Here is a 15,337-nt window from a genome sequence, read left to right on the forward strand (position 1 = left end):
TGTTGGCTGGAGATCAAGTTTTGGGAATGTACAGAGGAGGATCATGTGCAAGGGCATCGCAGGGTCTCAGCATCGCAGTCTGGATCAAAACAGAACTGAACTTCCAGTGTAAATTAATTCAAAAGTTGAATTTGGGAAAGCCTGGACTATTCATAAGCGTAAGTTGAATTTGGCAACTGGATACGTTCAAAATCCCCAGGGGAAGTTAATTTATTTTTAATGTCCAGGCATTTCATTTGAAATGTTGAAATGAAATGTGTCATTTTGGAAATGCCAAAACATTTCTTTTTTGACATCTTCTCAATGAACCTTTTCAACTTTTTGTTTGGAAATGACAGTTTGCAGTTAGAAGGAGGAAAGGTTAAACAAGACTTGGAAGTGAACGAAGACATTTTGTTTTGATTCGAACAAAACGTGGAGGGGTGGCAAACTCTTTATTTTTTTTCATGTTGCCGAACCCCTTTCTCTTCCCCTCAAATCTGTTTCTCATTGACCCAAGCCATTTTCCTCCTACTTTTAGTAGAAATAGGAAATGTTGCTGGATTAAAAAAAATCATTATTAACCCCCTTCCAGCTCCCAGAGGGCCCTGGTTTGGAAACTGAGGAAAACATGGATGTAAAACCTAAGCAGGAATATGTAGCACAGCCCCTTAACATCAGATGATCCTAAATACACATTTTCATGGTGGGGCTGTGAGGATGCCCATGGTTCTCAGTGCAGCATCCCATCCCACATTGGCCATCCTGGGCCTCACGGTAAAGCAGGTGAGGACCTGCACAACCAAGTGGCAAAAGCTATTGCAAGATCACCACGGAGCTGGAGGAGGTGATGAGATCACAGCTCGTGGAGCTTTGTCCTAGCTGAGCCCAGAAAGCCCAGAGAGATGGTAGGCACTCTTTCCCTGGGAACATTCCAGGACAGGTTGGACAGGGCTTTGAGCAACCTAATATAGTTGAAGATGTCCCAGCTTACTGCAGGATGGGTGGACTAGATGACCCTTAAAGGTCCCTGCCCACCCAAACTATTCTGTGATTCTAAGCTGCTGTGCTGCCCGTCCTGTCTTACCACCATCTTCCTACCTGCCCAAGAGCAAACTCTATGTTTTTTTTTCAGGTTGATGCTCCTTTTTATGGAGAGTAGGCTTGGTGAGCGGCTTGGTGATGTGAGACATGTTTTCCTTTGGCAGGGCTCGTTAACACCTGTCTGGAGGTGGGTTGGGACCATGCTTGCACTAGGAGCTGCAGGAAGCCATCAGTCTTAACGTACTCTCTTTTCAGGCAATAAGGTGTGCTCTTTCCTTGGTGTTTTGGGCAGGAGATGCATCATGCTGCCTGCTGGAGCCCAGGGATGAGCATCATCAAAATGAAGGATGTGAGAGGCTTAATTGAAATTTGAGGATCAGCCCCCTGGCTCGTTCCAGTCTTTTGACTCCTTTCTACCATCAGTAAAAAAAACCAAACAAACAAGTTTGGCGTCTGAGTGAGCCCCCTACTAATTTTATTCTGAGCGTTGGAGGAAACGGTGCTGCCCCCTCAGACCGATATTCAGTAGGAAGGAAATAGATGAGATCCAAAAGAAAAAAAAATTAAATCCGACAGGGTCGTCCAGAAATGACTCTGAAAACATTGCTGAATTTCCAAACCAGAGCATGAAATCCTTTGCACTCTTTTTCCCCCTCTCTTTAAACCATCCTCTGGCAATGTGGGATGGGGAGGGGTTGTAATTCTGTCACGTTACTGGGCGCTCCAGCGCGGCAGAGAGCTGGTACTTGCCAAAATACTGGAGGGCCCTTTGCAAGAGCAGCATCCCCGAATGGAGGAGCTGAGGATGTTGGAGGCCAGAGGTGGAAAGCAGACTTCCTTCACCCTAATTAACAGGCAGCGCTTCCAAAATGCATCCCAAAAGCAAGTCGGAGGAGGCTGGGATGCGGGGAGGGGTGAGCGATCCCACTGGGATCACTGGAGAATCCCAATGCCCGCAGGCGACTCGGAGCTGTCAACGCCGCGACGTGCGAGATGGAGGTCGCAAACCTCCGGAGGAACATTTTGCAAGGCGTGGGTCTAGTAGCTGTCATCCAGAGCTGAGGTTTGGGAATAACCATGCGCAGGGTGATGGCAGCATCCCCGTGGCTTTTGTTTCCTTTAATTGCTAACAGCGAGGCGTTGCTGTTTGCTGGAGGAGAGAGGGGATGCTTGGGTTTGTATTTTCCCTTCTCCCATTACTTTTACTCGACTTGCTTCAGTCTTTGCTGCTGAGCTCTGGAGGATTTTTGTTTTTTCAAAATAGGCTTGACTAGCAACAAGGCAGGATTGTTTTTTAAAGCTTGTTTGACGGCGAGACGGAGAGAGGGAAATGTCACCAAACATTTGCTTGGTTCTGCCTACGTGTTGGTGTAGCAGGGCTTTCAGATGGTTGCCCATATGTGGGGAAACACGTTTTCTGTTACTCTATGCTGGAAACAACTGTGTCTGGAAAAGGCGACTTTTAGCTCTTTGCTGCGGGACGCGGGGCGCAAGACAAAATCCATTTTAGGCGGTGAAGAGAGTTTCGGAGGCAGCAGCAAACTTTGGATGGGACCTAGAAGTGATCTGGGAAGCTGGTTATGTAAAAATATGGATGCTCTACATGGCCATTCTTCTTTTGCTTTAGCTAGTGTGGCCCTGGTCCTGTGAATTGTCACCTTGTGTCTGTTTTCTGCTAGTACCTGCTGGACTGGGGGTTTGCAAGTGGTTGCTGGTGGAGATCATAGAACCATAGAATGGTTAGGGTTGAAAGGGACCTCAAATATCATCTAGTTCCAACCCCCCTGCCATGGGCAGGGACACCCTCCACTACACCAGGTTGCCCAAAGCCTCATCCAGCCTGGCCTTGAACACTGCCAGGGATGAGACAGCCTCAACTCTTCTGGGCAGCCTGGTCCAGTGCCTCACCACCCTCACTGTAAAAAATTTCTTCCTTATATCTAATCTAAATCTCCCCCTTTCAGTTTAAAGCCATTACCCCGTGTCCTATCACTACATGCCCTTGTAAAAAGCCCCTCTCCAGCTTTCCTGTAGCCCCCTTTAGGTACTGGAAGGCTGCTAGAAGATTACCTCAAAGATGTCTTCACTTTGCACAGTGGGGCCAGATATCACAGAATCAAAGAATGATTTGGGTTGGAAGGGACCTTTAAAAGTCACCTAGTTCAGGCCCCTTGCAGTGAGCAGGGACACCTTCCACTAGATCAGGTTGCTCAGAGCCCCATCCAGCCTGTCCTGGGATGTTTCCAGGGTTGGAGCATCTACCACCTCTCTGGGCAACCTGTCCCAGTGCTTCACCACCCTCAGTGTAAAAAAATTCTTCCTTCTATCCAGTCTGAATCTCCCCTCTTTCAGTTTAAAACCATTGCCCCTTGTCCTAGCGCAACAGGCCCAGCTTTCTTATAAGCCTCTTTTAAGTACTGCAAAGCTGCTATAAGATCACCCCAGAGCCTTCTCTTCTCCAGGCTGAACAGCCCCAACTCTCTCAGCCTGTCTCCATAGCAGAGGTGCTCCAGCCCTCGGATCATCTTCGTGGCCCTTCTCTGGACCTGCTCCAGCAGCTCCGTGTCCTTCTGGTGCTGGGGCCCCAGAGCTGAAGGCAGCACTGCAGGGGGGTACAGCAGAGTAGAGGGACAGAATCCCCTCCTTCCACTTGCTGGCAGTATCTCCCCAAATATCATCTGGGAAGGAACATCCTCCTCCCACACACCCACAGACAAGCGTGAAGCTCTTGTGGACACTGGGATCTCTCATCCATCAACTTGGGGACTGAGTCAGTGTCTTCAGGGTGATCAGAGCTTTCCCTTGCAACCTATGTCTTACTTCTCCTTCTCCAAACCCAGCAGCATCTGTGCCAAAGGAGCACTAGCTTGTCTGGCTGGAAAAAAACAACCACCCTTGAGTCTGTTTAGGGTACCTGTGATTTTTTTTCTTTATATAGTGCAGGTGGGGAGTGCCTGCCTGGTGGTACAAAGCAGAGAGGGAAATGGTACTAAATGTTGATTATTTGGTCATGTGGGCGCCGCGGGGTTCCACAGGTCTTGGGAGAAGAGTGTTTTCCGATACTGGAGATGGCTGCGTTCAAAGGAGGTGGTTTGAGTTTATCTGGTCCCTAATATATATATATATATATATAAAAAATATATATACACACACACACACACACACCAGCCTGGGTAGAGCCAGTGGCGAAGCTTTGTCTCACCCTGCCTTGTTTGTGGGATGCTTCTGTTATCTTTTGAGATGAAAGGTGCCCCAGAAACGTAAACCACAGACGAGCCGTACTCCTTCTAATGTAAAATAGCAGCAATAAATACTATCCTGCTGTTCCCCTCATCCCTCGGGGTCACAAAGCACTCCATAAATTGCAACCCCAGCCTCTCGCATTCCAGCCGTTGCGCCTACCGAGATACAGCCGTGCGTGGGAATAGAAGAAATACTATCTTTGGGGCCACTGCTTACATTACCCACAGGTTAATGCGAGTGGTTCATGTTTCCCTTCACTCCCCCTTATCCCTCTCTCTGATCCACGTTTATTCGGAGGCGGAGTTCAACCTGCAGCAGTTTATGCCTTTATTTCCGTTGAGTCCTTAATACCAGTTGGCACAGCGGCCATCTCGCATCCTTCCAGCTGGGTCAAAGCTGTTGACCTTGTCTTTGCTCACCAGGTGGTGGATTGAAGCTTGATGAAGTTATGAGTGTTTGCCTATCCTGCAAATGGGACAGGGTCATGTTTTTTGCCACCTTGCTTCACTGCCCTTTCCCATGGATCTAAAACCGGCGCCTGGCCCGATGCGATGCTCAGGTTTCCCTTTGGCAGGCTGTGTTCCCCATCCTCCTCGGCTTGGGTCTTTGCTCATGGAGGAGGGGTCTCAGCCATCACTAAATCATGTTTCTCATCTGTCAACTGCACCTCCTTCCCATCCAGCATCCACTCCGAAGATGAGTGTTTTGGAAGGAGAGACGAGTGTGCCTGAGCTCTGCTATTTCTCCATGGGGACCTCCTGGCTCCTCAGCACATCCTCCAATTCCCTGATTGCCCTTCCTTCCTCATCCTCACGCTTTTGGCCAAGGAAAGAGCATGAAGACAGTAGGTCAGATGCTGTCCTGGCCCATGAACAGCAGCTGAATTTCCCTGAGATAAATTTATTTTGTAATGTCGTCAGACACTCAAGACTGTTACCTAGCACTGAACCATCCATGTTTTAGAATCGTGGAATTATTTGAGTGGGAAGGGACCTTTAAAAGTCATCTAGTCCAACCCCTCTGCAACAAGCAGGGACATCTTCCACTAGGTCAGGTTGCTGAGAGCCCTGTCCAATCCGGCCTGGAATGTTTCCAGGGATGAGGCATCTGCCACCTCTCTGGGTTTTTTTTTGTCCTCCAAACGCGAAGGGCTAAAGACGTAGTTGAGGTTCAGCTGCAAATTGGCCTCCATGCTCTTATTTGCTGGGGCTGAGCCAGGAGCAGTATTCAAATTATCCAGACCGGGTTCCTGTGAGCTGGCAGCAGCCTGGGGGACCACAACCGCCATCGCGAAGAGCCAGTCCAGCAGCCGTGGTTATTTTAAAGCAGGAGAGTGGAAAAGCCCACCGAGATAAACGCTCAGGTAATCACACGGGTCCAAACCGTGCAACCACCTTGTGTCATCAAAGCAATTTGAAAATCAATTTGATGTCTGGCAGGGAGGCAGACACATCGGGTCCCTTCAGCGTTCATTAGCATTCAGGTGGCAGCGCTCTGCCGAGGCTGCTTTTTCTGGGAAAGCCATTAAAAAAAAAAAAAGAAATTAAAGGAGGGGGGAAAAAAAATTGAAATTAAGCATTAACCATAATTTCCTCTCGTTAAGGGTAACAACAGCCCCAGCGCCAGTCTCGAACGGGGCTGGTTGATGGGTTTCTGAGACGGGGAAGCAGAGTGCACACCACAGAAGTGAAGTGATGATCAAATAAGAAAGCAAATGAGGCTCCCCCCTCGTTTTTAACAAAGGCAGGAATGGGGCCAGTGGCGGAGTGGTTTAGCTGAGCAGTTAGAAAATTGGAGGTCAAAGCCTGACATGGCTATTGATGACTTGGAGGGTGATGGAAGAAGAGTAGCAGACATTACGAGTGGGCTGCAGGGACTGAAACATGAAGTAAGATTAAAAGAAGTTAAGTACCTGGAGGTGGTGTGGCTGCGCGGCGGACGGTAATTACAGTCGCCGCACGCAGCAGACTGGAGAGGGATGGAGGGAGAGAGGATCAGAGTGGGGTAAAATAGTCGTAAGGCAGAGGAAGGGGGTGAAATTCAGGCTGTTCTCTCCAGATGATGAGTTTGGTCAGGTTGGGTGGTGCATCGCTTGCTGGTCATCTCTTTTTGGCCATCTCTTCATGAGTTGTTCTGGTTTATACCCCAACATTTCCAATATAGCCGCAGGTCGTTAACGAAGGGCGGGATTCTGCTCTACCAACAGAGGGAGATGATCCTGTTTAAGGCAACTTCCAGTGCCTTCTACTGTAAATCAGCCTCACAGACATCAGGTTCAAAGCCTGAAGGAGCAAACCCTTGGAAGATCTGCTCTGCCCGTTGTAGTTCATACTGTGTGGGGCTTACTGGGCAGGGTGCTGGGTTGAAGCTGGCTCTGGGCTGGTATTAGCTCTCAGGAAAGGGTTTCTGCTGGGAATGGTTGGGTGTCACGCTCACGTTGCAGCTTTTCTCGCAGTGGTGTCACTTGCTGGCTCTTGCCTGATGAGATCGTTCGTTTTCATGAAGACTTTATGAGCTTCATAATGTCCTATCATCATGCCTCCCTTTGAAACTAGAGTGGAGATGATGCCCTGGGCAGGTGACGTACTGAAAAATGTAGATGCAGAGACTTGCACGTATTTTATTAAGCTTGCTTCTTTGCAAAGCCAAGCTCCAAATGAATCCCTAACCACTGTGACTGCAAAATTGTCTCCGTGGATCGGAGCGTAGCAGCACCTTCCCTGCGTCTGAGGTAGGTAGTAAAAGGGTGAATCCTCCTGCCTCTAATCAAATGCTTTGGGGAGCTCAGCTCGGTAGCTTTCCTTTGGTTGGTCTAGACTAATTTTTTCCTGATGATTATTTCGGTGTCCAGACTGGCAACAGGAATGGATGAAGTGTCCCAAAGCCTGTCAGCTTTGCACTGATTACACGTTCGATCAATTGATCCAATCCATGACTGCATGTACCATTTTTTAGCCTGTCTTCCCAGGAAGCAAATCTGAGACCTGGCTGGTACTCTGTCCATGCATCTCCCTCCAGTAATTCTTGAATGACGTGGTGGGTGAGGTTCAAGTTTGATGGAGGGCTAGCAAGAATTTGAAACTTGTAGGTTTCTTGAGAATGAATGTCTTGCTAGAGACCCTACTAATGACCTGAGTGAGGAAACACCTCCAGTGATATCAGACAGCAGTGAATCTGGTGATGGTAGAGTCGTTCGAGATGGTTGCCACCTGACCGCAGAAGCTTTCTGGGTGGATAATTTTGACAAATTAGTCCTAGGGGTGCCTGCAGTCTCCTTACAGCCAGACACTCCTACGATAAATGGACCTAATTCCAAGCCGTCTGGTATCTCATGTAGTCATTGAGCTTCTGCAGAGCAGGGACAAGAAGCAGCCAGACTGACGTTTGACTGCGAGGCACCGAGGGATTGAACCTTTTGCATGTGTCTGAGCTGGGCAGACATGAGTCCTGAATCAGATAAAAATAAAAAAAAACTTGTTAGTTTGTTAGACATGACTAAGGGCTGGTTGGGTTAATGGAAAAGTTGAGCAAAGCTTCATTGTTCCTGCATAAAGAGTGCATGGAGGAGCTATGGAGGCAACAAGAGGCAATGCTTGCGCTTGTGTGCTTGAAGGGGGTCGATAGTGCCAGCATTGCTTTGCATGAGAAGGAAGAATATAAAAATAAAGCTCACAAACTTTTATTTCGAGGGGTGTCGGTGCCAGAGCAGCCGCAGCAGGGTGCTGGCCCGGGATGCTTTGGGTTCAGCTGTGGCCCAGCATGGTTTTTTAACACGTCTACTTTATATCCTGGGATTTCATGCCAAATGAGGTACCGTTTGCTTGTGGCAGTCTCACTGCCTGTCCCTCGGGGCTCAGCTGTCCCCCACAGCTGGCGTAGAGCCCGTCTGTAAGTGCCAGTGGGTGGAGGGGGCATCCATATGCCCGTGTGCTTTGAAACCTTCTTCATCTCACTGCTGGTGGAGTCGTGGACCAAGCCAGAGGTCTCCAGCGCTGCAGTGGAAGTCAGGCAGTGATGCAGAGTGCGTCAGCGCTGGTGACCTCCTCCCTGAAATGATTTCCCAGTGCCTTCTCCGGCCACATCCAGCAACAGAGCAGGAAGGGGCAGCTGCCTTTTCCTGCCAGAGGGTGGGAGGTGAGGGTGGGCAGCCTGCAAATCTCGCAACAAAGCCTCAGCAAGGGTGTCACCTCCTTTCTGCATCCTCCTCCCTAACCACTCCATCCCGTTGCGTGGTAACACCGGCTTTTTCCTCCCTGCTATTCCTCTCTTTTAACCCCTGGTCGCCACCACTGGCCTTGCTTCCTTGCTTGTGGATCAGATCAGCAAGCTGATCTTTTATCTCTTTCATCTACCCAAGGACGGTGGGAGAGGGGCGAAGAAGGGAGAAAGGGATGGGAAAGGCATCGGGATTGTTGGGGTGACTGCTATTAAGGAGAGTTTAATAAGTGTTAACCTCGATGCAGAAAAACATATTTGATGCAGAAGCAAACTGTCCACTGTTGAGGCGGAATGAAAATTTTATGCGTCTTCTCTTCTCCTGTCTCCCTCTTTTACACCTCACAGCACACACTGGTGTTGTCTGGGTGGGTCTGATCTCGGCGCTGGGGTCGTTTTATGGCTGTTCTTGCTGTTTTCATGGGAGTTGAGTGATTTATGTGCATCTCTGCAGATCTGGGCCTTTAGATAATATCTTAAGTGCACACCCACACATGCCGCCACGGCAACATCTTATAACCCCTGTGTAGAAAAATATTTCCTTTTCATTGTAGCAGTAAAGCTGGAATTTTTGAGAGGGCTGATGGCGTGAAGCTCCTGACTCCCACCCAGGTAAATAACAGTTGAGCACATTATTCTTTCCGAGACCTTTTTTGGAAAACTCCTTGGAGCGTGCGTCTGCTGATGGTAGATTGCAGGGGGAGAGGAGGCAGCTGGAGCTTAGGTAGCTCTCCAGTGGTCATGCTTGCTGGTGCCTTTGAAACCAGCATCCAGACATCACCCTGGAGCTCCTGCACTGGGAAAAGTTGTCCAGCCAGGGCTGTGCAAAGCAAGGCTGGCTCGTGGGCCTGGATGGGTGGGATGCTGAGGTCCATCCTTGGCTTTCCTGCATAACTGACTCTCTCCATGGTGGCTGCTGAGGTCCGTTTTGGGCAGCCTGGTGCCGAGACGGCAGCTCTGGTCCTGAGTCAAACCCTGTCTGATGCTGTTGCCTTCGAAGGCTACATCTCCTCTGGAAGAGGTTTGCTCCATGGTGGTGATGGTGACATCCCTTCTGATCCTGGGCTGGGCTCCTGGTCTTCAGCAGTCAGATCCCTTGTGCTCAGCATGCCCCGATGGTGCTGGTTTGGTATTGGGCCTTGAGCTTTAGGAGCAGCGTTTGACCCCAGCGTGTCGTGTCACCCTGGGTAACGCCAAGGGATGTTGCATGTAGATATCAGGAGGAGATCCTTGGAAGTGTTTTGATGCTGAGGGGAGAGAGAGGAGGAATAAAATAGAAGTAAGTGACTGTTTTGTCCCCCCAACCAGCAGAGCAGCGTTAATGAAATTCTGCAGAGGGCAGAGGGAGGGCAAGACAGCGCAGTCAGCAAAAAATGAATCCAGACAGCTGTAACATAAATACCGAGGGGGATGGAGGAAGCTGGAGACACTGCCCTGCCCTGTGCCATGCCGAGCATTGCAATTAACATTGCAGTGTCCTGGTTAGGAGAGCAGCTGTCCACACGTGTGCGTGCACGCACGTGCACACTCATGGAGTCACAAAATGGTTTGGGTTGGAAGACACCTTTGAAGGTCACCTAGTCCAGCCCCCTGGCCATGTGCAGGGACATCTTCAACTAGATCAGGTTGCCCTGAGCCCTGTCCATCCTGGCCTTGAATGTTTCCAAGGATGGAGCATCTACTGCCTTTCTGGCAACTCATTTCAGTGAAACCTGCCCCTCATCTGGCCAAGGTTCTTGCTCTCTCTGATGTCCCAGGATGCTGTTTATCCCTCTGTGTCCTCTTCTTCCATCCACATGGCCCACCCTCTGTTTTGGGAGCCACTGCAGATGCAGTGATACTATGGCTTTGCTGTGGCTTGGACTTGGAGAAGGATGACTTTTTTTCACCGCAGCCATCTGATGTGTAGGGATCGTGGGTGCAAGCTCCAAAATTTAGAGCCATATATCCAAAGGTCAAGGATGTCTTGATGGAGGGTTTTGGGTTGTGCCCTGAATTTCTGATTGAAGGAAACCTTGAGTCCTGGGGACGCCTCTCCCAGGAAGCTGAGGCTCCTGATTAGAAATGTGGACGATGTCTGAGGAGCACACAGACTGCCCAGGGCTCTCTTGGCCTTTGGACCATGTCTGTTGAAGGATGATCCTGATGCAAGTGGTGAGAGATGCCATCTCAGCCTGGACCGGTGCTGGGATTCTCTTGCAAACGCAGAGCTCAGGTACAATCCTAGGAAGCGTTCTGGCTCCAACTTTGCTTTGAGGTTTGAGGAACATCAATGTGAAGGCTCAGAGTCACATTTGAGGAGAAGGTGATCTGCACCACTGTGGCCAAGGCTGTGTGGGCAGAAGGCAGGAGAGTGAAGACCCATGTTGAGATGTACATAGCTGGCCTTAGGTGAGCAAGCATGGAGGCCAAAAAGGGGTGGGAGGACAGGAGGTGGTGAAAGGCTGAGGAAGAGTTGAGGCTGAGCAAGGGTTGAAAGGCTGAAGAAGAGTTGAGGCTATAAAGGGAGTGGGAGGCTAAAAGAGAGTGGGATGCCAATAGGTGGAAGGAGGCTGAGAAAGAGTTGAGGCTGACAAAGGGTGGAGGCCAAAAGCAGGTGGGAGGCCAAAGAAAAATCTAGAAAACAGAGGAAAGAAAGAAATGCTCATTTTTTGCTGTGGCTAACAAGGGAATTCTACAGGGATGCACACTAGTACCTGAGCTGTTCAAAGATTCATAAATGATCTGGAAACAGGTGACCAAGGCGATGGCAATATTTACCAACTTTAGTGAATAATCTCAGGCAGTTAAAACCACAGAGAGGTGGGGAAATATCTCAGCATCACTGTGGATACTCTTTTGAAATGTCAGCTCAAATCTCAGTTGCTGTCAGAGGGCAAAGTGAACATTAGAAGTGGTTAGGATGAAGGTTGAGATGAAAAGAAGTACATGAGATGCTTGGCTGGACGTCATGTTGCAGGAGCATCTTGGACAATGTGCAGCCCAATGCAGGAGTGATGGAGGTGGGAAGGATGGAGCAGTTTCTGCTGGAAGAGAGGCTCAGTGGATGAGGTCCCTTAGGGCTGGAAAAAACTTGTCCTTGAAGGTTTCATATAGGCAGAAATATCAAACCATGACTGGTGTGGAGAAGGGGACCAGGGAATGGTTTATTCATTGTCTCAGAAATGAATGTCTGTGAAATAAAATTATTTGGCAGCAGGTTTAAAGCAAACAAAAGGAAATAGTTTTTCACACAGTGTGTAATTAAATTGGGGGGGCTCGTTGGCACGAAGTATTTTGGAGGCCAAAGGTATAAAAGGGTTTGAAAAGCCATTAGATGAACTCAAGGCTCAGTGAGGGCTACTAGCTGTAGGATTCATGTGCAGCCTCCAGCCTGGTGGATGAGTGGTCAGCAGCTGGCAGGCTAAATGGAGAGGAGGTATCTCCATACGTTCATACCTTTCTGTACATTTTTCCTGCATATCCCGTGTCAGCCACTGTTAAAAATACAAGATGTGGGGATGGACATCTTCCTGTGGTACAGACCTGAGCTGACGTGTTGTGGTTCTGTGTGGATTACCCATCTCTTACATGGTGTCCTGCAATGGGCCTCAGTCCTTTAGGTGGTTGCTTGTGGTCCCCAGGTTCCTGTAGCTCTGGCAAACACCTGCTAAGACTCTGAGGGGCATCACTTGGAGTTATTTCCAGTCTCCTGCTCAGCTTTTTAAACTCCTGGTTGACCTGAGCTTGCTGCTCAGCTCCTCTGGTTTCTGCTGCACAGCATGGACTAGGAAGAGAAAGGGCTGGCTGACACGCGACTGTCTGAGCCTGAATAAAGCTACCACTGGACCCACCACCACACCAGTCTTTCTGCAAGCTGGAGGCCAGCAAGGGGTTCGACCGTAACAGGGGAAGGTCTTTCTGAGGGCATTCACCATTTTTTTAGCACTTTCGTTTTTGTGCAATTAAAAAAAAAAGGCCAAAAACGAAGAGCATTTTGCCAACGAGCATTTGCTATTCCATTCACTGGAAGCAGAATTAGCTCGACCCTGGCCGTGTTTGAAGCCCCTGCCAAACTCAAAGGGCCTCATTCAGTATCCACTTTGTTTCAACAATTAGCAAGGCGAAAGAGCATCCGGCATACAAATGTACGCTAGGACAAATGCCCAACGTGAGGTCCTGCACTGGCAAGCAACAGTTCAAAACAAACAAACAAAAATATCTCTTTCAGTCAAGAGATCTGCTGTTGAGTTGTCTCCAAATGCCTGTACATTGACACAATGCGTTTTTTTTCTCATGGTGTCCCTCCTGGGCTGGCCTGTGCAGCAAGAAGAGGCATTCTGCTGTGTGCATCGTTAGTTGATTACCAGCTTCTAATCATGTCTGGTGTAGCTGTCTAACATGCCACGTCTTGGCTCTCACTGCAGTGTGGGGCAAGCTTGTGCTGAAGCCAAGTCTGCTCATCAGTACAGGTTGCTCAGAGAAGTTGTGCATGCCTCCTCATCCCTGGAAGTGTTCAAGGCCGGGTTGCATGAGGCTTTGAGCAACCTGGTGTAGTGGCAGGTGTCCCTGCCCATGGCAGGGGGGTTGGAACTGGATGATCTTTGAGGTCCATTCCAACTCAAACCATTCTGTGATTCTGTGAGTTTCCATCATGTGCTAAGGACCTCCTGCAAACAGCTCTGGTACTTTGGAGAGGGTTGGAAGGTTGGAGGAAGGTGTGGGACATCATCTCAAAGGCTCATGCTCTTAAGCTCTTAAGCCGGTGATGAGGCTCTTTCTTTACCCCTGGGTAAATGTCAGGTCCTGTTACAGGGCCCTGTGCAGGAGAAGAGGAGATCCCAGATTGACACTCAGCTTGAAAACATAGAGTGGAGAGGAGAAACAGCTTTTTGCTCCTATCTACTGACCTCATGTAGGAGGTGACGCTGACAGGGTGGGAAGCTAGAGCAGCCTCTTGCCTTTCTGCTTGAGCACTCTCTGTCCCATGGTAGGTGGGTTGGAACTAGATGATCTTTGAGGTCCTTTCCAACCCTAACCATTCTATGATTCTATGATTCTATGGTGAGAGGTGTGGGGAGTTCTCAGGGTTGGTGGTCCCTTCCCACAGGAGAGCACAAGAAGAATTATTTTCAATGTTTTCTTAAAATGCATGAAAAATACAGACTTTGGGGTCAATATTTGCTGAAGCATGAGTGAAAGGGAGCAGATCTCCTTGCTGGAAGCAGAGACACGCTTTCTTGGGAGAGCCTGGGCTTGATTGATGCTTTCATAGTTGATTGTCTAAGGCAGGATTAACTCTGGTGGATTGCCTGTTGGAGTGTGTGGATCCTCATGGCAGAGGTTGTGGGTTGCCCGGCTCTCAAGTGTTACAACTGCTGAACACTTGGGAACAACACTTGTGGTGGAATAAGGAGAAAATGAGTGGATGAATAACCAAACAAGTTCTTTAGGTACTTGCTTGGAAAGCAAACGATTGATATCTTCTCCTGAGGGATTTTTCAGGCACTCTTCTGCATTCAGCTTTGCTGGAAAGTTGAAAGGGAGAAAACATTGAGGAAGTTGAAATTTGCCATTCAGTCCTGTAAGGTTTTTCCCTGAGGCTTGCGTAAGGATCTCTGGCAGGTCAGTGGCAGCTTCTGCTGTGGAGCGATGGACTCATTTCCCTTTTCCCGGCACGTCCCCGTAGATAACCTCGGCTCCAGACCCTGCTGTCACGGTGCAGCTGTGCGAGTGGCAAAGTGCAGATGCTAATTTTTACGGGCTGGCCGAGCCTTCTGCTGTCCCCGTGCTTTGGCAAAGGAGGCTGCAATTCAGCGCGCGGCATCTGCCGCGGCGCCCGGGCGCTTGGCGTTGCATGAAAGCGAAAGTGAGTCGCAGGGCCAAGAGGGAGGCGGTGGGGCGGTTAGGACTGGACACAGCCTCAGGAAGGGTTGGAGGCAGGTCCCGTTGCCTCTCCGTAGCTCCCGTTTTTCCCTTTTCCGTGTCTGTTTGCGTTGGATGTCCTGGAAGATGGTGGCCTCTGCAGATGGGCTTTGACCTTGGCTGCCGCCCAAGCGTGCTCTGCTGGGGCAGGTAGAGATAGAAGGAATTCGGAGCCTTTGAGACCAGCAGTCAGCCCTTCAGTATTTTCTCAATGTTTCGAGGTGGGATTTAAGCCTGATAACTACTTTTTTTCCACGGTAAAAAAGTTAATTTGATAACTTGGGGTTGTGGGAGACCGCGCTTACTTTAGCTTCAGGTGTCTTCAGCTGAGCGTGGTGGAATCTCTGATCCATCCCAAGCCTCTCGAGCTCAGAAAATGAAAATAAAACGAAAAAGGTGGTAGCAACAATAACCAGTATGCCCTTTGAGAGATAGAGCGGGGCAAATAGCAACCGTTCGGGGTTTTTTAATCTTGCAGCTTTGACGTGATTCATGGAAAATAAATGTACTACAACTTTAAGGCTTTGCCTGCAGCTAAATATAAGGGTGTGCTGGCTCCACCCTGCCGCTTCGTTAGGGATACAGACATTTATTTTCTGGAGTGGGTTTTTGCTTTATTTTTTTTCCCCTTCTATTTTATTTTTTTCGGTGAATCTCCACCATGGAGTAACCAACAGTTTAAGAGAGTGGCCTTGGAGCATGCAGGAGAGATACCTCCTAACATTCTCCCGGTGGAAAATTAAAGGATTGGGACTCAACCAGATCCAAATTTCAACTTTCACGTAAGTGCTGTGTGCTCTTGTGTGGAGGGGAGATGATGACGGTAGGGATGGAAGCTTAAGATGGCAAATCTCTATCTTGGTTTGACTTTCTTGAGCCCCTAGCCTGGTTGGTGTTGAGCCAACAGGCAGGTAGGGCAGGGGCAGCTCGTCTTTGCATCACGGGCTTGCAG

The 15,337-nt window shown here is 49.2% G+C and overlaps 1 protein-coding gene across 1 annotated transcript in view; it reads left to right on the forward strand.

Annotated features, from left to right (window-relative positions):
• ZBTB7C (zinc finger and BTB domain containing 7C) overlaps positions 1-15,337 on the forward strand; it is a 138,134-nt gene that overhangs the window by 15,794 nt on the left and 107,003 nt on the right. The window contains exon 2 of the mRNA XM_086629793.1: positions 10,617-10,632. The gene's annotated coding sequence lies outside the window, so the exon portion shown is untranslated. The remainder of the gene's footprint in view (positions 1-10,616; positions 10,633-15,337) is intronic.

Source organism: Tauraco erythrolophus, chromosome Z, assembly GCF_009769465.1.
Source record: "Tauraco erythrolophus isolate bTauEry1 chromosome Z, bTauEry1.pri, whole genome shotgun sequence".
NCBI lineage: Eukaryota > Metazoa > Chordata > Aves > Musophagiformes > Musophagidae > Tauraco > Tauraco erythrolophus.